Raw genomic sequence first — 22,952 nt, 5'->3', positions numbered from 1 at the left:
GACACACACAGGGGATTGTTTCAATGACGTGGAGACACAAGGACACAAAGAATAGCAAAGCAAGAGTGTCTAAGAGTCTGAGGCCATGGCTGGTCCCCATGGAGTTGCAGTTTCCAATTGAGATCCATGGCACCCAAGCTGATCTCAGCATCAAGTCTGAAGCCCCTGCAAGAACAATCACAAGTCTTCCTATAAAGTACCACCACCCACGCCCCCCTTCTCCCATCTCCCCAGGTCAGATGGTCAGACACATGTAAGCTCAAAAGCATAGACTGCCAAGCAATTAATTTTACTAGAGTCAAGGGATTGGGGCAGGCAGTGGAGACAGGCAGGCAGGGATGACTCCCTAAATGATGCCAGAGTTTTAAATGCCCAGACACAGTTGCCATAATGTTTACTAAAGAAAGCAGTAACGGAAAGCAATAGGGTAAAATGTGAACTTTTAGAAATTTAAAACTTAGCAGACCACGAAGTAACTCCCAATAACTTATATTGTATCAAATGGATCACTTCCCTTGAAAACAAACTAAACATTAACAACAAAAACCCTAACCCACATATTTAGAAATTTTAAAAATAAACCCTTAAATAATGGATACGCCAAAGAAGTCGTGATGAAGCTACAGAAATTCTTAGTCAACAATTACAAAAATACTATTAGCAACCATAATGGGGCTTCCACTTCCAACCAGGACAGAGTCACAGAGACTTAGCTCTCAGAGTTTGGGTGGGTGAGGAAGTTGTATAGTTCTGGAAAGAAAGAGACTGCTCTCAACTCCAAATATTTGCCCGTGGTGCCCCTAAACCTTGCAGTGACAATCCATGCCCATGTGACCCAGAGACAAAAGGACAAAGCAGCTGAAGGCCAAATAATCCCCAAAGCTTGCACCAAGTAAGGAGGTATTTGTAATGCCGTCAGCCAAGATAGAGTCCTCTCCACCCCAGGCATTCAGTGGAGACACCGAAGAATCCTGTGTTCTTTGAGTGACTCTAGTCCTCCCTGAAGGAAGTCTACCCTAGATATCTACTCTAGAAAAAGTTTAATGGGCTTTGATGGACACAACTGTCCCTCTAGAGAGCTGCACCCTGCCAGAACAACTTTCCAATGTGCTCTAGAAGCAAAGTGTCTAACTCAGAACCACAGTAGAAAAAAAACCACACTTAGAGCCAATAAATACTAGATGTTCCAAGAAGCAGGAAGAGCTGTAACTAGGGAAAAGCCAGTCAGCAAAAACACAATTTTTTCTATGTTATTACATAAAATTGAATCAATTATTTAAAAATTTATCCACCAGCCTTGGAACCATGGTGTGTGTCTGCATTTCCAGCAGTGAAGAGGCTGAGGCAGGATGCACCTGAGCCCAGTAAATTGATACTAATCTGGGCAACAGAGCAAAAATCAACCTCAAGAAAAGAACTAAATTAAATAATATAAATAATAATTATTATATTATAATTATTATATAAATATAATTATATAATAATAAATACATAAATTTCTGAAAAACTAGTGTTTTATAAGTGTATTATACCATACATCTTAAAAATAATAATTAAAATTTTTTTCAAAAGATTCATTTATTTACTTACTTAATATATATGATTACTTTATCATATGTGCATCTGCATGCCAGAAGAGGGCCTCAGATCCCATTACAGATGACTGTGAGCCACCACATGGTTTCTGAGAGTTGGACTCAGGACCACTGGAAGAGCAGCCAATGTTTTTAACTGCAAAACCATCTCCCAATAATTCAAATTTTATATAGACTTCGCAAGAGGGCAAAGAAGAGAGATGCAGAAAGTATATATTTCCAATTTATTCACTGAGAATGACACAACTTTGGTGACAAATTGAGCAAGGAAAATTAGAAAAATAGATATTATAAGTCAATTTCATTGATGAACATAATCTGAATCTCAGTCCAGATGAATTAGCACTGGAGAGGCAAGGTAGCTCAGTGGGTTGAGGCAATCGCCACTCTTCCAGCCCTCTGAGTTCAATGACAGGCGCCTACATGGTGGAAGGTGAGAACCAACCAACAAAAGTTGTCTTCTGGACTCTACAGACATGGCCACGGCTCTCAAGTACACAAACACACACAACAGAGAAGTAGAAAAATCTAATTTTAAGATTTTAATTAGTAAGAAAATCTGGAACTCCTGAAATATCGGGATAAATCTTAACAGTGGCATCTGTCATTGTGATTCATCACACACTCCCCAAAAATGGGAGGAATATATGACACCCTTAACAGATCTTTTAAAAAATAAATAAATCAGTAGTCTTCTACACCCACGTATGATAACTCTCTCAGCAACATTTAAAGAAAATTGATTTTTAAATCCCAGAAGCCGTCCACTGAAACCCACCCAAACATTATACTTGTTGGTGACTTGGAAAATAATGTTCCATCTATAAAAAGTTTAGGACCAACCCATTTTTACTTAACTGTTGCAGAGGTTCCAGCCACACAGTAAGGCAGGAAAAACAGTAAACAAAGCCGAGAGAGAAAGAGAGGGAGAGAGAAAGGGAGAGAGCAGAGATAGTCACCACTTAGTTTATTTGCTCATTTGCATAGACACCAAGATTTCCCACCAATCATGAGTGAGTGCAAAGCTTCAGCAGGATCATTGGAAATCTACATGTCTGTCGATACACACCAGGCCAGATACACACCAGGCCAGATATACACCAGGCCACACACACACCAGGCCAGAGAATTTGAAACACTTTACAATTCCATTTAAAGTAATAACCAAACTCCAAAGTACCTAAAGATCATCGCTAAAGAACCCATGAAATTTTCATGAAGAAAAATTTAAAACTTTGCCAGAAACATGACAGAAGATCTAAATAAAGAACTGTGACCTTTTCCTTTCTGATTTTGTGCACGTGTAGTGTGCGTGCGTGTGTGCGTGCGTGCGTGCGTGCGTGCGTGTGTGTGTGTGTGTGTGTGTGCGAGCGCGCGCAGGCGCATGAGGAGGGCAGAAGTCTCACTGACCCTGTAGCTCACCCACTCAGCAAGGCTGGCTGGCTTGCTTGCCCCAGGAGCCTTCCTGTCCCAAGCTCCCCAACACTTAGGTTACAAGTGCTGGGCATTGAATTCAAGTTGTCCTGTTTGCCTGGCACCAGTTGAGCCACCTCCCTGTCCTGAACTATGACCTTTTGTGGAAAACAAAAATCTCAAGAATGTTGATTTTTATGTAGATTAATCTAGAACTTCAGCAAAATTTCAAATGATCTCTTAATCTCTTTTCTTAAATTTGGCAACTTTCTTCTTAAAATGTGTGTGGGAGAATGAGATACTAGGGGCAGCAGTAAGAAGACTGAAGGGAAACAGACCACTGACTCACTGTCCCAGGGTACAATTTGCATCTGACCGTGTGACTCCCGTTTACACTACTGGGAGGTGACATGACATTTAGGAGAGGACGTGATGGGTGGTCTTTCAGTCACTGAGGAAGTACTTGAAAGGAATAGGACCATAGCCCTCTCTCCTCCTCTCCTAAACATGAGGTCAAAAATGGCCTTGCCCATAGTGAACTCCTGCCATGATATCTTCACACAGTTCCAATGCAATGCGGCTGTGCAACCTCACACCTAAACTCTGAGCCTTACTAAGCCTTCTCCCTTTGTAAGTCAATTCTTTTGGGTGTTTGTTGTAAGAGCAGTTAACCATTTGGATTCTGCTACCTGGGGTCAACCATGACCAAAGAATATTAAATGGAAATCTGCAAAACTAAGCACTTTCCATGTTTTAAATTTGTTAAGGTTTATTATTATCATAGCTTCACTGGACTATGAACTAGTGTTCATCTGCACTGTGCACATTCCATAAACTAAACTTTATCACATGTATAGGAAAAGCAGGTCTCTGTGGAGTTGTAGCCTATGTGGCTTCAAGCGTACACATTGAGTCTTGGGAGGTAAATGAGGAGATACAGTGTGGTACTGGTAACCGAGTGGGAAGCTGGCTGTGGGGAACCAACTCCTGTAATACCAGCATTTGAAAAGGAGACAAAAAGATGAGGGGTTTAAGGTCATCTTCTACTTAAAGCAAGTTCAAGATCATTCTGAGCTACCTGTGATCACGGATGGATGGATGGATGGATGGATGGATGGATGGATGGATGGACAGTCAGATGGATAGATGGATAGATGGATGATAGATTAGATAGATGATAGATAATAGATAGATAGATAGATAGATAGACAGATAGATAATAGATGGATGATAGGCAGACAGATGGTAGATGATAGACAAATGAATAGACAGATGATAGATAAATAGATGAATAGATGGATGGATGATAGATGGTAGATAGATAGATAGATAGATAGATAGATAGATAGATAGATAGATAGATAGATAGACAGGGTGATGCAGGGAGGGATACCACCAGCCTAGCTGAAAAAATGGTAAGCTAAAGTCAGTAAGAGACTATTAACTCAAAGAGCAAGATGGGGAAGAGTAGATCAGGACTCCAAACCCTCCTTAGACCTCTGCATACCTCTGGGTGTGCACACATGCTCACAAACACCTGCACGAATGTGTACATGTGCACACATATATACACATACACACAAGATAGTAAATATCTATATATTTAATTTTTTAAAAGGGTAGCTAGGGTAACATCACACTACACTCCAGTGGGTGGGGAAAGGGTGAGCTCTCTCAAAGGCAAAGTGCACAGTGGCGGGGAAGGCTACTGTGGAGCGTGGGAATGGCAGAGTCAAAGGGAAACTGAGCCCCCTTGGGGACTCCTGAGCTAGGGAACATAGTCCACATTGGGGCATCTGAGAGTGGCATGGACCAGGATGCATCTGTGTATTTCAGGCTTCTATATCAGCATGGGACGGTGCTGTGCACAGGGAGAGCAAGGAAATGTCAAATCTCTGTGGACAGTGGGCAGGAGACAACCATGATGCAATGGCTGAGAGCGCAGCCATGACTCAAACCTAATCCCCAGAGTCATGTGTTAATGCATCTTTAGAATGAGGAAATGGATGATCCGTGGGTTCAGGGGTTCATGGCTCACCACGGCAACAACTTTGGTATAAAATCAAGCTCTCTGACACACTCGTTCTGTCTTGAGTGGGATAGTTTTAGCTGTTAGATGCAGTATAAGTCCTTCACCGTTGCTGAGCGAAGAAAGCAGGCACCATGCTCTTTGACTGTTGGCCAAATGAGTCCCTCTGTTTTAGTAGCTATATGGTCTCAAGTATTGCATGATAGCTATAAGACTCGAATCAAGTCACATGCAGAAGACAGACAAGTCAGGTGAGCATGAATAGCAGGTGCTCTTGGCCACCAGGGAAGGATGAGACTGCAGAGAACACCTGAGGGCCTCCCTAGCAACCTGGCAGTCTTTACCTAGGGATCTACCTACCTTTAAGATAAGTCAGTGGAGTGATGTGCACACACAAACACACACACACACACACACACACACACACACACATGTATGCATGCATGCACTCACACACGCACACTCTCCAGAGACAAAGAATATGGCATCAACGGATTCCTCTTCCTGAACACTGAATCATCTCAAAGAATATGAGAGGGGGAAATCTAAAATGGGGTTTTCTTCATATCTCAATGGATGCACAGAGTTAAAGACAGGCCAGGCCACACCCAAAACCCCCAAAGAGTGAGATGGGAACCCTCAGCCAATTGACAATCACACTGGATGGCACACACGCCTGCTAGTCACACTGAGACCTCATAAAATGGGAGAAAGCACACTAGGGGCATCCCAGCAATGAGTAAAGACCATGGATGCCCTGAAGTGATACAATGAAGCAAAGGCTGGTGTTGGGGGTGGTGATTGTGTGCTATTCTTCCCAGGGTTCACGTTTGGGCACCCAAAGAATCCAGAGGAAGACACACCTAGCTCAACCTGAAACTCTATCCCACTGTCCTTGTCCACCTCAAAATACGTAGTGCTACTGGGACCATCTGCGGGCAGCTATATGCTTTTTTTCCACAAATATTAAAGAGTGTGCACAGCCTTTAAGGCAGAGACTGGGACCGAAACTCTGTTGCTAGGTAGGTAAGTTGGCAGCAGCCACCTCATCACCTTGGCCTGAGCCTGCAAAAGATCCCTGCTCCAGGCAAAGCCCCACTCAGAGGAAGCAGATGAGTCACAAGCACTCCTCCGTCACTAGGCCTCCCAAGATATGTGTGTACCAAGGAGAACCCCAGCATCTATGAGTAGAGCAAATGTACAAAGTTCAGCGATTGAGTAAAGCAGCAGAAAATGGTCCCCATAGGAAAGGGAAGCCACAGACACACGAAACAAGCAAACGAAACAAGCCTCAGCTTATATACCAAGCACTTTAGAAAGAGCCATCTTCAACTATGAGAGCAGGACGCTCTGAGATGTTAGCATCAATGAAGACAGTGTGTTAGAGGCCAAGCATAGAAAAGGTGACATACAGAATTCAATCCAAAAACTAGAAGGCGATGTCTAAATTTGCCCGTGGAACTGAAAAGATAGGGAGACAAATGTGGAGGGGGGGGAGGGGAGGCAGCAACACTGGGATCTGAGGAAGAAAGGAGATAAAGGATGGGAGGACCAAAAACCTATTAAGAAGAGACCTGATCTTCCATTGAAATGGCCCAGAAGCATCTTTGAACACAAAATCCCACTGAGACCTACCCAAATGCATGGGTAGAAGAACCCCATGGAAAATGAAGATTCCAGAGAGAGGAGAGTTACGGATGAAGACTCTCATAAGTACCTGGATGCCCAGGCCTATAAAGCCATATCCTCGAGGATGTCAGCAGTGCCCCTCACACTCACAGATTCAGGTGTCATTTACAATCAGTCTCATGAGGATGTGCCCCAGCAAAGCAAGATAGAAAACCATAAACAGGCAGCCAAGGGGGCCAAGAATCAGAGGCTTGAATTGACCAGAGTCTCGGACCAACTGACAGAAGGTAGCGTGCCTTAGGCTAGCAGTAATAGGCCCAACAGGGAGGTGGCTCCCAGGCCTTGGGTGTCAGGAAAGAGGGGTCCCAGTCGAGCTGAGGAACCCTGGAGACAAAAGAAACCCACTCAATTAAAGAAAAGGATATCTGGGGTCTAGAGAAAAGAAACCTCCTGACCAAGTAAGTCTTTGCCAGGGGCTGGAGAGATGGCTCAGTGGTTATGAGCACTGGCTGCTCTTCCAAAGGACCTGGGTTCAATACCTAGCACCCATATAGTGGCTCACAATCATCTGTATCTCCATTTCAGGGACACTGTCTCTGCCTGCCAGCCACCCTTAGAAAGGTTGAGATGGGCTCAGCAGGGACCAGTGTCTAAACACTGGCAGCCTGAGCAGGAATGCTCAGCTACTTAGTGTCACTGGTCCTAACTGCCCACTTGTTTCTAGAACCAGCGTTGTCATCGCTTTGGGTCCCTGGCATTGGGTAAGGACTAAGGCTATCTGGGTAGGTGGACATGAGTCCTGAAATGTAAGCAGGAGACAGCATGGGGGTTGGGGGGAGCTCCATACCATCTGAATGCCTTGGCCTGCCCACTCTACTCCTGGGATAAGATTGAATGCAGGGTGTAAAGGTTTTGGTGCAGGTAATCTGGAACCAAGTGCCCCCTGAAGGGGCAGGCACTGAGAGGAGTCAGGAGGCAAAGGACAGCCTTTGCTTCTGACCTTGACTAGGTCCTCTGTCTCTGCAGCTCCCTCACTTACAGGCCTGCCTCAGCCAGCCCTTCCTTGAGTCACCATCAGCCTGGGAAAGTAGTAGTGAGGGCAAGTGTGGGCCCATGGCCCTGGTTTGGGCTCAGGAGTGAGGCGGCAGGCAGGTCAGCTACATCAGGTGCAACCAGGGAATCCATGCTCTAGGGAACATATAGGCCTCTATACACTGCAAAACATATGTTTATCTGCCAGCTCAGTGGCTCAGACCCATTACTCTCCACAGGTGAGCACTGAGCCCCTCCCAGTTCTTAGAGACATGGACACTGCCCAAAGGCAGGTTTTGTGCAGGATGATCCTCCTTAAACTCTCCTCAGTCTCCTGGGCTTTTCCTAGGGCCAGTCAGCCTCATCTGCTGCCCTGTCTTTGCTGCTCCTTCCCCCAAACCCTGCACAAATGCCCACAGAAGGACTGCCCTGCTGTATTTGCAGAACACACAATCGACAGAAGAGACAGAACAGGCTGGATCCTGAGACCACCTAATCCCCTCTTACTGGCCTGGGACTGAATCCAACACATCAGCTCTGGCTTTGTGCAGAGCACAGGTCTCCACCTGTCTGAGGTGGTGCAGTCTGCAGATTCCATGCTCCCTCTGAGCAGGAAATTAGCAGACATGAGAAGAGACACATCTGGCCTGAGCAGTATGGGGGTCGGGGGTGGGAAGTGGGGACAGATCCCACAGGCATATTGCCAGCTCTCAATCTCTCACTGGGACCCCTGAAGGCAGCCTCTCTGACCAGTGGCACACAGACCAAGAAGGACAATCTGTCCTTCAGATTCACCCTCACTACAAGGGGAAGCCTCTAGTAGGGGTCCCTGCCTTGGGAACAGGGCTCTCCCCAGGTTTTACACCCAGAAGACCCCGAGATTCCTGCCGCCCTCTGCCCAAGAAGACCTAGATAGTGACCCCACCCACCAAAAGCAAGGAACCTCCCCGAGAATCATGCTCGTGCACAGCAAGAGATCTGAAGCCTGCCTTGAACCCTGCAGCCCACCTCACCCTGCTGCACCACACCCTGCTGCCGGCTCCACGCCTACCCTGTCCACCCCTACCCTACAGCCCGACTAGCGCAGGTGACCAGCCACACCTGCAAAATGGCCGCCGCAGGTGCGGCCCCAGCCCCCCTGAACCCCAAGCTTCCCTGCAGCCGGCGCTGCCTCCTTAGACAGAGGCGCTGGGCACGTTGCCCTGGCAGCCGCCTTGGGCCAGCTCGGAGTGACCGTGTCTTCCGCGGGAGCCTGCGCTGAGGCTGCGGGTCCCCAGGATTGAACTAGCACTAGCCCAGCTCGCGGCAGCGACTCTCCGCACCTCCTCCACCAGCAATCGCTTGATCCAATCCGCTTGCCCTAGCAGGCCTTTAATCCCAGCAATGCGGTCCCCTCTTAGGAAGGCTAGCCACTGGGGGACCGGTCCTCTGGTCTCGGGGGGTGGGGGGGGGGATCCTCATTCCTGGGGACGTGGGCGCGCATCGGGTCCGCGCCCGGGCGACGTCGCGCCGGCGCCCAGCAGGCCCCATGACTTGGCAATCCCTCTGTCCCCTCCCCCTCCCGATCCTGCGGCCCCCAGCAGCCTGCACCTTACAGCACCGCAGAACCACCCTCTCTCTTAGCCCTAATGTGGTCCCTGCCCCTTCGGAAGCAGAGGGCGGTGGCCTTCCCCGGGGACGCATTTGGGGAGAGGAGTGGCTTAATAAGGGAATGCGAGGGTCTTCACAGGCAATGTTCCTAGAGTCAACTGATACCAGATACCCGGAGACCTCTGTCAGCCCAGACGACGCGTCCCTCAGCCCCCTCCCTCTAGCCCGGGACCACACCTGTTACTGAGACACTGGCTTTGTAGCCGCCAGGCGTGTCTGCGGGTGGTTCCTCCTGCACTGTCTTTCTGGAAGGGAAATGGGGTCTCTGGAGGGAGGAGCGTCGGGAGCACTCGGAGTGATGGGCAGTCACCAAGTGCGCATTAAGCCCGTGGCCTGGCTGTGGCGCCGCATCCCCCGCCCCGCCCGCCTGTTTTGCTGTCAGCTCCAGCATCTGCCCTCCCCCACCGGGGACCAGAGCGGCTGCCCCGCGCACTCTCCCGTAGGGCCTGGATCAGCAACCGCCCCCCATCCCGAAGCCCCTCAGCCTGGTCCTGGTCCCTACGCGGCATCTCTGCCTCCCCTCCCCCGCGGTTCCGTCGCATCCCTCTGGGTCGCTCCTCTGCAGTGGAGGGACACGGGGAAAAAGGAGGTTGTTCCCAGATCCGCTTGTTCCCCTAGCTGGCGACCTCCACCCACATGGGCTAAGGGTCGCGCCTCAGCAAAGGAGTCTTTTCTGGGGCCCCTGAAAAGCCTCGCATGAAGCACCGACACCCCTGAATTCGCCCCTTTGTTCTCCTAAGAGGCGGAGGAAGGTCGGGGGAAGGGAAGCAGCAGCTCCAAGCCCGCGCTTCGGGCTGCCACAAGGACATTGGCGCTGGCCCGGAATCTCCCACCCGATGCACATTTAGTGAGGGTGCCGGATGCCAGGGACAGGTGCGGGATGATGAGGGCGGGTGGCGACAGGCCGACTGGGCAGTAGCCTTACCTCTCAGGCGTCACTGGTGATGGCCGTGCATGGGCACTGGTACCGGAGAGGGTCCCCGAGCCTGGAACTGATGCTTCTTGCTGGCTGCTCTTGGTGCTGTGACGGTGGCACCGCGTGACGAGCTCCGCGCCCCCGACCCGGCCCGCCCCAAGCCCCTCCCGATGCGCTGGTTGGCTGCGCGCTGCGTCCGAGCCTCAGCCGCCAGCTGGTTTGTCGCACAGGGAGAGGGACGGGCGTAGCGGCTGCAGAAGAGATGAGGTTGGAACGGGAGGGGGCTGGGGCTGGGTTTTGACATCACCAGTGAGAGGTGGCAGACGGACTCCCGTAATCGGGTGCTGCACCCCCTCGCTCAGCAGTGCCTTTCATTCCCAGAAGAGAGGGACCCGGTGGCGTTCAGCTGATCCTGCCTTCAGACCCCGAACCCTTCGTATGCTGTTTTCCATTGAAATCATAAAAAAAACTGTAAAGCATCCATCTGCAGGGCCAAAAGACATCAACGCAGACTTATCGTACGGGGGGCCAAAAAAAAAAAAAAAGCTGGGTTGGGGTTGAGGGGCATCTTTCACTGAAGAGGGGATTTAGGGGCGGGTTAGGGATCGGGACTCTAAGTGTTAACAGGTAGGTCTTAAAAATCTCTTCTGGCTTTTGGATCAGATCACGAGTGGAAAGTCAGAGCGTTGCAGAGAGCTCTGCTGACAGGATGACGCCACAGACGGCGGGTTGACCTGCACCTCTTTTCCTCACACATCCTTCCATCAGGTAGACGCCTCCTCCTTGTTCCCCTCCGTGTTCCATGGGTCTTAGACAGTCATCACACACTTTCACTCCGTCCTAAACCTCAACCCTTCCCTGGGTCTTCAACGGCAAACCCCAAGTCTCCTCGGGTTTTTCGTTTTCAGTAAGGGTTGGCTCGCAGCTCAGTGAACTACCAGGCCAACCCAGGGCTGAGTAACTCCGATAAGACCTAAGGTCAGTTCACCCACCAGGACTCCCCGCACTGCGGTGGTGGGAGTGATGACGTCATGTTACCATAAAATTAGGGTTTCAAGCTTCCGCTTCAAAAAGCCCCTGCCAGCAGCATCTTCTTCCCCTGGCAGTTGCTGGGCACTTTAAATGGTTGTCCACCTAGTCCACGGTGGCCTGAGGGAGACAGTGCGGCAACCTGAGTTCGCAACTGTGCAGCAAGAGCCCTGTAAGCAACACCAGCCAGACCCTCCATCTTCTGGCTGAGACTACCCCTTTTCCCACGCCACCGCTCCAAAGCCGGGGTCAGGGAAAGCTTCACCCTTCTCTGTGCCCCATTATCACCTGAGTAAGGATCTCGTCAAGAATGGCAGGAACAGAAAATCATGGTGTTTAGGGCTTCATTTTCCGCTGCACTTGGTAATCCTGGCAAAGCGTTTTCTAGACATTCATCTCGTTTGGATATTTGAATTGCTAGCATGTAGAGGTATGTTCACTACTTTGGTCATTGCTGTGACAAAAGTGACTAACAGAAAGAAAGGGTTTGTTGTAGTCCACGGCTTGAAAAGGTATACTGTTCATCTCAGCGGGAAGGCGTGTTTCTGTGAGGACGAGTTAGCAGGAGACTGAAGCAGCCAGACACATCGTGTCCACAGTAGGGAAGCAGAGAGCCATGAATGTTGGCCCCAGATCACTTCCTTTTTTATTCAGTTCAGGGCCACAGTCCGTGAGAATACGCTGCCCACATTTAGGATGGGTTTTTCTGGAAACACCTCATAGACAAAGTCCTCCTGGTAGTTTAAACAGGTTACCAAAGAAGACTGACCACCACACTGTTCTTATGCCTATTGCTTTTGTACTTTTTTTAAAAAAAATTCTGTGTTATATGTACTCCTTCCACCTTGTGTCGTGTGCATGGTGCATTCATGAGTGAGGCCGCATGTGTGTGCAGGTGCACTGTTCATGTGCACAAGCGTGTGATAGCCAGATGTTGACACTGAGTATCTTCCTCAGTCATCTACCCAGAGCTTGCTGACTTGGCAAATTTGTTTCTTCAGCTCTATCCAGAGACAGTCTCTCTCTCTCTCTCTCTCTCTCTCTCTCTCTCTCTCTCTCTCTTTCTCTCTCTCTTCCCCCCTGCCGCCCTAAGGATCGGGATTACAGACAGGTCACCACACCTACCCGGCATTTATACAGATCCGGGTCAGGGGAGGGGGAATATGAACTTGAGGCCCTCATGCCTTTGAAGCAAACACTTACCTACTGAGCCGTCTGCCCAGCTCCCATTTCTTCTTTTCAGTATGCTTTTAAAATATTGTCAGAAGTCCAACATTAGTTTTGTGAATCTTCTTGGTTTCCCTCTTATTTTACTTATTTCTGTTGTCACCTGCTATTTCCTTCATCTTTGGATTCTGTTTGTAGCTCTCTCAAAGCCTTTCAGTATTCTAAAATGTCGGTATCTATTTAAAGTAGACAAAATATCTATTTAAAGTAGGACTCCTTCTACAGTCCTGCCTTGGACATGTCTAACAAATTTGCTCCTGTGTTTTCATTATCCTTATGATCTAAATGTTTCTTTGTGGCCCTAGTGACCTCTTTTTGAATAATTTTACTTTCCAGTTGTGTTTGTTTGTTTGTAATCTTTTGTTACCACTTTCCAACTAACCTTTATTACAGTGAGACAATAAAGTATGTCCAGTCAAGATACTAGCCAGAAGTAAATGTATGTATGCATACCATGTGTGTACGGGAGCCTAAGAGATGAGAACGGGGCATTGGATCCCCTGGAACTGGAGTTACAGAGGACTGTAAGCCTCCATGTGGGTGCTGGGAACTGTGGCCCTCCGGACCACAGTGCTCTTAACAGCTGAGTCGCTCCTCCCATCCCTGCTGGCTTTTTGTGTTAAACTTTCTGTATGTTTTTAGTTAATCCATTCTCAAAATTTGGGTTTTTATTTATTTTATTGCACTTATTCTTTAATTGATTAATGTATTTGTTTATTCTTTGGTTTGAGACAGGGTTTCTCTGTGAAGCCTTTGCTGTCCTGGAACTCACTCTGTGGACTAGGCTGGCCTTGAACTCAGAGAGACTTGCCTGTCTCTATCTCTCCACTGTTAGGACTAAAGGTGTGTGCCATCCATCACAACCCAGTCAATTTTTGGAATTTTTAAGTCTTCTTTGCTTCTACCTTTAGAATTATTTTATGGATATGAGTACACTGTAGCTGTCTTCAGACACACCAGAAAAGGATATCAGATCCCATTACAGATGGTTGTGAGCCACCATGTGGTTGCTGGGAATTGAACTCAAGACCTCTGGAAGAGCAGTCAGTGCTCTTAACTGCTGAGCCATCTCTCCAGCCACTTGCTTCTACCTTTAAATCTAACTTAATCTACTTTTAATAATCAGCTATATCATCATATATAAAATGTTTATTCATTCAATAGTGTTCTCCTGAAGACTATGGAGAGTATTTCTCACTAAATATACTGAGTTTTCTTCTGCTGAATTACGCTTACTTTTATTCTTATGGCTATTGCTTTGAACATAATATTCATTTGTATTTGTTCTGTATACAAATTTAAATTTTTTTAAAAAATATATATGTATGTTTGAGTGTATGTCCACACTTATGCAAGTGACTTAGGGTAGAGGAGGGCATCAGATGCCCTGGAGCTGAAGTTACAGGCTGTTGTGAGCTGCCCGGTGTAGATACTGGGAACTAGACTCAGGTCCTCTGCAAGAGCAACAAGTGTTCTGAACTTCATAGCCATCTCTCCAGCCCCAACAAATCAGCTTCGTTGTTGTTGTTGTTGTTGTTGTTGTTGTTGCTGCTGCTGCTGTTGTTGTTACTATAATAAATTATCTAAAACAGTGTTAGCAGATGACTCTGGAGGTTTCTGGTACAACTGAGGAGGGGTGACTCCTGAGCCTTAGCTCTCTGGTGAGGGCTGCAGATCATTGCAGTTGTGTGTTGGAGCAAAATCTTTATCCATGATGCCTTAAGGGCTTCCCACTAGGGTCCACCTTCTAAAGGCCCATGCCCCCTGACCACAGTGCCACCTGGAGTCAGGCCTTCCTTTGTGCGGGACACTCATTGTGCAGAGCGTTGAACTCACACACCAGCAGGGAACGCATACTCCCTGTACTCACCTCCTGGGCATCACCTTGATCCTTTCCTCCTATCCCAGGCACTGTGGAGTCTGTTTAGACTTACAGTTATGGCATAAATACTTTCTTTTTTCCCTGGATCCTTGTTTAAAACCAGTGAACATGCATTCTGAAACATGTAACTCTTTTATTGTCTCGTTCTCCATGTTTGTTTTGAGACTAGGTCTCAGCCCTTGCTGGTCTAGACTCTGCCGCATAGCTGAGAAGAGCTTGAGATTCTGATCTGGTGTGCACTGCCTCACCTAGCACCACACTACTTGAAGCTCCTTTTTTTTTGTTTGTTTTGTTTTTCGAGACAGGGTTTCTCTGTGTAGTCCTGGCTGTCCTGGAACTCACTTTGTAGACCAGGCTGGCCTCGAACTCAGAAATTCGCCTGCCTCTGCCTCCCAAGTGCTGGGATTAAAGGCGTGCACCACCACTGCCCGGTCTTGAAGCTTTCTTCTATGTCTACATTATTTATGAAATGCAAAATATTATAACATGATCCTTGGCTAGAAATTATTCCGAAGCCTCATGAGGCAGGAGAATTGCAGAATTTCCAGGCTATGGCCTACAGAGTGAGACTTTACCATATATGCACACATACAATCTACAGAGGAGGAGAAGGCAGGGAAGAAACACTGTGGACTAGTGTACTCAAAGAAGATATGTGAGAACATAGAAACATAAAATTAGAACAATAGAGAAAATAACAGATTTAGAATTAGAGAAACACTTTACATGAATAGCTTGCAAATATGAATGGTTTTGTGAATAAGTCAACTGAACCCCAATGAGCATCATTGGAGGAGCAGCACCCCACACACTGGGCCAGGAGAGTTTCACATTCTTTCAAACATAAAAACAGTCTAGAATCTCCTGGTGTTGACTAAAGTGATCTAAAGCCTGAAAAGAAGATACCCATTGAAGCCCTTTTTGAAGTCAGAATAACGGCTGGTGGGGAGGCCTTAGTGAACCCCTCACATGTTTTCTGGTAATAATAACACGGTAATCACACCATGACTGGGCAGAACCCAGTAATACAGTACATGCTACATTGTGGCTAAATTCTTTGGATGGAAGTAGTCAGGACTAGGGGACATAGCTAAATAGTCAAATGTTTGTCTATCTTATATAAGGACCTGACCTTGGTCCTCAGTACAAAAATAAAAAAATAATGACCCTTTGGGGAAAGATGGCTTTCTCTTCTACTACAGAGGAAAGAGATGCTCTGTAGGGTCTCACTGGACAATTTCAGCTTTAGGGCAACCAGGGCAGATGTCAACCCAACCCTCCATCAATTGTGTGACCTTTGCAGGTTTTTATCCCTTGTGCTAGGCCTTCTCTGCTGGTGGGAGAACAAAATCACCCTCAGGCAGCAGCGTACAAAGCAAAACAAATTAGCACCAGTGACTGCTGAGTCTGGGGCTGGGTACACAGCAAAACCCATATAAACATGTCTTACAATGGTGAGACACCAAAATAGCTTCCGTGCCATGAGGATGTGCACTCATGCTTCGACTCAAGTATCAACCTATACAACTAGAAAAGAGAAGAAAATGTGGCTTAGAAGACAGATATTCGTATCTGTCTCTGTCCCCCAAAGTTTCTACAATTCTTATAATCTATTGAGTATAGAACCATCTTTTGCTCCAAATTTTTCTCTTAGGCTAAATCTTTGGTTTCCAGACTGGGCTTCTCCTTTCAAATCTTTGAGTACACGGAGTGTCTTTTGTTCCAATGAGCACAATTTGGTGTGCTCTTGGGAAGTTTCAGGTTTGTCATGGAAAGCTTAAATCATGGCCAGAGGCTGGAAACTTTCAACTCTATCCCTTAATCTTTAAGGGTAGCAAAGCTAGAGGTGAGTTCATGTCGGATCACACCTACGGGATGAAGATGATGAACTGACTGTTGCCCCTCAGCTTATACCTGCCTCAGGGATTCTGTTATAGCATCCAGACAGACTTAACCCTCAGTGACATAGTATTAAGAAGTGGTGTCTTGGGGGCTGGAGAGATGGCTCAGTGGTTAAGAGCACTTACTGCTCTTCCAGAGGTCCTGAGTTCAATTCCCAGCAACCACATGGTGGCTCACAACCATCTGTAATGGGATCTGATGCTCTTCTGGTGTGTCTGAAGACAGATATAGTGTATTCATATATCAAATAAATAAATAAATCTTTAAAAAAAAAAGTGGTGTCTTAGGAGGAAGTTAAGTCAGAAGAGCAAAAAAAAAAAAATCCAATAAAAAAAAAAAGTCAGAAGAGCAGAGCCCTCGTGGATGAGATTCTTGCTTGGTGCCATTTAGCATGAATGTCCCTGCAGGCTTTGTTTGAAGTTTTGTTCCTGATAGGTGGTACTGGTTTGTGAGGTTGTGGAACATGTTTGGGGAGAGGAGCCTAGCTGAAGAAAGTGGGCTACTGGGGTATGTCTCAAGATTTGTAACCTGCCTTGTTTCTTGTCTGCTTCCAGTTTCTTCTTCCACTGAGACCTGAGTATAGACTTCACCAAGGAGCCATTTGTTCAAATGTCTTCCTGGACTGGCAAACAGGAAGCCAAACTTACACTTTCATTCTTCAGAAGTTATTGGGAGTTCTAGCAGGAGGTCACAGCTTAGAGTACGTTCTGATCTGAAGAAGAGCTCGCCTCTGTCAGGGAAGGCTGTTCTACTCAGCTGAACACAATGCTTCTAGAGGGACAAAGAGTATGAAGGAGGCCACTGTCCTGGCTGGTTTTGTGTGTCAACTGGACACAAGCTGGAGTCATCAGAGAGGAAGCAGCCTTGGTTGAGGAAATGCCTCCATGAATTCCAGCTGTAAGGCATTTTCTCAATTAGTGATGAAGGGGGAAGGGCCCAGCCCACGGTGGGTGGTGCCATCCCTGGGCTGGTGGTTCTGGGTTCTATAAGAAAGCGGGCTGAGCAAGCTATGAGGAGCAAGCCAGTAAGCAGCACCCTTCCATGGCCTCTGCATCAGCTCCTGCCTCCAGGATCCTGCCCTGTTTGAATTTCTGTCCTGACTTCCTTTGGTGATGAATAGCAATGCAGAAGTGTAAAGCCAAGTAAACCCTTTCCTCCTCAACTTGCATTTTGGTCACGGTGTTTCATCGCAGCAAAGCCCTAAGACAGCCACCTTGCCGGCCAGATCAGCTGAATTGAGCATCATGAACAATGAGATGACAGCTATCACAGCGAGATGGCTCTTATCCACATCTTTTTCTTTCTTTAAATTGCAAGTGTATGATGATAGAGCAAGATACGAGCTGTTCGAGTTTTCTCCCTATTACTGTGATAAACAGCATGACCAAAGCAACAAGGAGAGAACGGGGGTTATTTCAGTTTACAGCTATCAGTACTGTTTCAGTAGTACATCAGGAAGAGAAATCAGGGCAGGAACTGGAGGCAGAAACCTGGATGCAGGAGCTGAAGCAGAGGCTACGGAGGACTGTTGTTTAATGTCTTGCTCCCCATGGCTTGCTCAGCTCAGTTCTTCATACTGAACCTGGAACCACCTGCCCGGGGTAAGATGGCCAACAGTGGGCTGGGCCCTCCCACATCGGTTGTTAATCAAGCAAATGTCTCACCGATGTGCCCATCGGCCAATCTGATGGAGGCAATTTCTCAATTGAGGGTTCCTCTTTGCAGATGTCTGTGGTTTGTATTAAGTTGACAAAAGCTAACTAGCACACTGGGATGTTTTGATAAATTATTTAGAGACAGGTATGAATAGGTAAGCCCGCTTCTTGTTTTGCAAGGTTAGCAGGACTATGGAACCTGCTGGGAGTTGGAGGTGTGGTGGATTCATTCTCTGTCCTACTTTTAAATAAGTTTGAATTTTTAAGTTTTGTTGAGTTATAACACTTCCTCACTGGTAGAGTCTAGATTACTGATGAAAAGAAAATTTTCATTTTCTTTAAATTTTTTAGTAACGTTCTGAATTTACACTGCTAAAAAAAGTCTTCCAATACAAACATAAAAAGTTTTAAACATCTTACTAGAGGTTTAAATATCTAAAGTGTCATGCCAAGTTATACCAAACAAATAGGAGGTTACATCATATGCAACTCCTGTTGTCTCTTGCCTATGGCAATATCATGAAAGGTTCAGCCACTCTCAGGATTCCTTCATTTCAGTCTGTGGCTCTTTGTGTAGACTGAGGCTTTGAAGACTCTTCCCCCATCCCCTTTAACGTCTCTATTGCCCTTGTTCAGCTGTTTGGACGTCTCGTTGGTGAGACTCTGATTGCAGCATCTGAAATCCTCAGGAAACAGCAAACTCACAGAACCCCCTGCTGCTCTGGCTCTCACAAGCTTTCTGACCCCCCTTCTCTAATGATCCCCAAGCCTTAAGTGCAGAAATTGTAGCTATATCCATTGGGACTGGGCTCTGCAACTCTGCATTTTGATTGGTTTTGGGTTTCTGTAATAGAATCCATCTGTTGTAAAGAGACGTTTCCTTCATGAGAGTTGGGTGTCAGGACAAATATTTAGAATGTAGTTAGTGATTATGCCTTTTTTTTTTTTTTTGGTGAAGTGCTAGTTGTATGTTCTCCTCCAAGACCCATTACTCTACACAAAGAACTACTACAGGCAACTAAAGACTACCACGTGCAGGAGCAATAATCTTCCCCAGGAAAGAATACCACCATTGTTTACCCAATACAAATGGTCAGATCTGTAATATACATACACGGAACAGACAGACTGAACAAGGTTGTATTTATGCATTGAGGAGTGTGTGTGTGTGTGTGTGTGCGTGTGTGCGTGCGTGCACGCATGTGTGTATGTGTGTGTAAAACAGTTAATGAAATAAGAGGCCATACATTTGAAAGAAAGCAAAGTTGGGTATATGGGAGATTTCGGAGGGAATAAAGGGAAGGAGAAATAATGTTGTTGTTATGATCTCAAAAAATAAAAAAATTAAAGGTTCAAGCACATAAAAAGTTATAGAAAATCAAGTCAACACATCAGAAAAATTCAACTTCTCAGACAAAAGGGACAACCAACCTTTCAGAGGCTACCCACCAAAAGGAAAGTCAAATATAGAGGTTCTGCCCAAGCTGAGCCCAGGAAAGAGAGCTGAGGCATCCAGACAGCTATTGTGAAGGTCTGGGGGATAAGGGATTTGGTGGACATGGAAACAAAGTCAGCAAAATAACCGACTCACCCAGGACGGCCTTTCGAGAAGACCTGCGGGGCATCCTGCAAGGCACAAGACGGATGCGGAAAAGGGAAAGGCTAAAAAAGATCCCTGAAAGACACTGAAACAATATTTGAAGTTGTCCTGTCTTAAGATGCAAAGAATCAAATCTAGGGATCAAGGACAAAACACGCAGAGTGAGTCCAGCCTTGGAATCCTTTTATTGAAGGGTGAACCTTGAAGGTTTATAGCCAGATCGATCTGGAGCTTGAGAGGATGCTGATAACTCAAGCTGATACCACTGTGAGAATCTGCCATGAACCAAGCCCCTCGAGCCACGCCCCACAGGAGGCCTGGTTACCGTAGTAACCTCTTTGGTAGTTGCTAGACTCCCTGCCCCGCCCTTCACGAGAGCCTGTCGCCTTGGCAACTGTGGGGCAGACTCTGAGATCTCGAGCCTGGTCTTGCCTGGCTGCTGGAGGGAGGACTGCTGGATCCAACAGCTTTCTGAAGTGGCAGAGTCTGGGGCGCTCTGAGGATTCGCACTGGCTCACCGCATTTGCTTACCATTGGGTCAGGATGTAGCCTCACAGATTGAACGACGGATGCTTTAGGGATTCAGAGCTTCATGGTACAGATTGGAAAACTGAGACCAAGACAGGAAAACTTGCCCCCCAGACAAAGCCTTATCTCCATGGTAGGTCTCTCAGGACCAAGTCACCCCAACTTTGCTCAGATCGTTCCTTAGGGTGACTGAAGGGCACTATTGCTGTCCCTGTGGCTGGTCTGGGTTCGCCCAGAGCTAGCTCCCTGATGGCCTCAGCATCCTTGTTTTGCCCCAGGTGCTGCCTGGCTGCTGGACCATTATGGCAGGCCATTCCTGTAACTGACCATACTTTTTCTTCAGCTTTTCCTAAGCCATGTTCCCCGTGTATTTACAATGTTTTGTACTCTTTGAGTTATTTTATATTTGGCATATTTACATGATTGTTTTAGAGGGGCTCTTTGCTTTTCTGTTTGATCAATTTTATCTTATAGCTATAACCTCATATAAGGTGGCTGGCTCTAACTTTTGGAAATATTGGTCTTTATTATCTAAATTATTACAACTTTTATTTATGGATACTTGATTTGTTTTATTATACTGGATTTGTACTAGGTTTTAGTTTGTGAACATAAGTGGAAAGTCACATTATAGAAGAAATTATATAATGATACACTATTTAAAAAAAATTTAAACAAATTATCTTTTCCCGTATACTGAAAATTATTAACAGCGATAGAAACAAGACATCATACTTGTTAGAAATCAGAATTTTATAGGTCTTGTTGGCCTAGCTGACTCTTTCACCTGCTCTTGGGATCTTTTCCTCCTACTGGGTCACCTTGCCCAGCCCTGATATATAAGGGTTTGTGTCTAGTCTTACTGGAACTTGTTATGTTAAGTCAGTTGTTGTCCCTGGGAGACCTGCTGTCTTCTGAAGGGAAACAGAGGAGCAATGGATTTGGAGGAAAGGAAGGGAGTGGAGACTAGGAGGAGTGGAGGAAACTAGTCCATCTGGATGTATTATACAAGAATAAATAAATACATCTTAATTAGAAAGAGAAATGGGATTCTAGTAGTGCTCACCATGGTATCGCCTATTTCCCTTTTTATTAGTGAAGCAGGAATAATTTTAAAATCCTGGATAATTCTGCTGTAGGAGACCTTAAATACATGTTTAACCCGGAAGCACCAGATAGTAAGGTTTAGAACATTGAGGATGTTATCAGAAACTGATGTCCTTGCACATTTGGATAAGGACTGTTATCCCAAAGCTCTGACTATTTCTAGGGAGAATAAGTTGCTTTAAGTTTCTCGGACACCTGAGCATGCTGCAGGACCTTTCAGAGGGTTTAATTTGTTACATCTTAACATTTAGTTTCAATAGAAACACAATGATCACAATGATTGGACCCAGTCATAATTTCTTGTTTGTTTGTTTTGGGAAAAATTTGGCTAAGAGTTTGAATTTAAAAAATAAGCAGTCCCCCAAGTAAGGTTTCTTTTAGAAGTTCTTGTCATTTTAAAGAGTAAAGTTCTATGGTCCAAGCCGGGCGGTGGTGGCGCACGCCTTTAATCCCAGCACTTGGGAGGCAGAGGCAGGTGGATTTCTGAGTTCGAGAGTTCGAGGCTAGCCTGGTCTACAGAGTGAGTTCCAGGACAGCCAGGGCTACACAGAGAAACCCTGTCTCGAAAAACCAAACCAAAAAAAAAAAAAAAGTTCTTTGGTCCAAATTATGCTGAATAATGAGGACGTTCTCTTGTAGACAGTTGGGGGTGGGACAGTCTTTTTAAACATGAAAGCTAGAGTTGAGTATGGCAGGTGTAAGCAAATAGTCCTAACAAAGCCACAGTTAATGAAAGGCTTAGCGTCCTCATCTGTAACTCTATTTACTGGCTTATTTTATCATTTAGGGGCGCACCAATGACTCACTGCATCGTTGTTCCTCTTGTTCTGGATTCTTTTGTCTGTCCCAGGTCTTCTGTGGTTCTGTGTGGACTTTAGGATTTTTTTTTCTATTTCTGTGAACAATGTTGTGAAGATTTTGATTGGGACTGCACTGAATCTGTAAATCATTTTTGATGGGATGGCCATTTTCCCAATATTGTGATTAACAGTCCACAAGCACTGAGAGGTCTTTCCCTCTTCCACCGTCTGCCTCCGTCTCTTTCTGTTGTGATTTTAAGTGTTTACTGTAGAAGTAACCACCTTGGTTAGGTTCATTTCTAGATCATTTTTTGAGGCTTTTGTGAATTCTCATTCAGGTTTCCACAATCTGATTCTTGGATTGGTTGGTTATTGGTTAAAAGAGGCTTTTATGAGTTAATTTTGTAACCTGTCGCTTTACTGAAAATGTTATTTCTAGAACTTTCTGGTAGAATGCTTGGGCTCTCTCACGTCATCTGAAGACTAGGATGGTTTGACTTCTCCTATTTGTATTCCTTTATTACTTTCTCATCTCCTTTTTTGTATTCTACCTGTGGCTGGTGAGGTCATGGACCCTAAAGAAGATTTTACTACTGACACACTCCTAAGTGAATATAGTTCCCAACTGTATTCTAAATACCTATCTGTATATCCACATGTAAAGTGTAGCTCTCACCCCACATCAAAAAAGCTTAATTTTGCAGCAGACTGAGACTGTTGCTTTTATAAAAGAAGCCAGGATATGTTTTATAGAGCATTGTATGGTGCAGTGGAAGGGGCGCCTTGGCAGGACCATGCTGAGGCATCCCTTCCCTCTGAGGTACCAGCCATACTATGGGAATAGTAGAGAATAGAGTTTTTGTAGAGGCAAGGGAAGGGTAGTTGAGTAGAGAGTAGAGGCAGAGAAAGACAGAGAGAGAGAGAGAGAGAGAGAGAGAGAGAGAGAGAGAGAGAGAGA

The 22,952-nt window shown here is 46.1% G+C and overlaps 1 protein-coding gene across 1 annotated transcript in view; it reads right to left on the bottom strand.

Moving 5' to 3' along the window:
- Kif1a (kinesin family member 1A) overlaps positions 1–10,362 on the bottom strand; it is an 84,170-nt gene extending 73,808 nt beyond the window's left edge. The window contains exon 1 of the mRNA XM_028755315.1: positions 10,274–10,362. The gene's annotated coding sequence lies outside the window, so the exon portion shown is untranslated. The remainder of the gene's footprint in view (positions 1–10,273) is intronic.
- Positions 10,363–22,952: the final 12,590 nt, after the last annotated feature.

This window comes from Grammomys surdaster, unplaced genomic scaffold, assembly GCF_004785775.1.
Source record: "Grammomys surdaster isolate TR1022 unplaced genomic scaffold, NIH_TR_1.0 126059, whole genome shotgun sequence".
Lineage (NCBI taxonomy): Eukaryota > Metazoa > Chordata > Mammalia > Rodentia > Muridae > Grammomys > Grammomys surdaster.
Note: the sequence above shows the minus strand (reverse complement) of the source record. Positions and strands in the feature narration are given on the sequence as shown.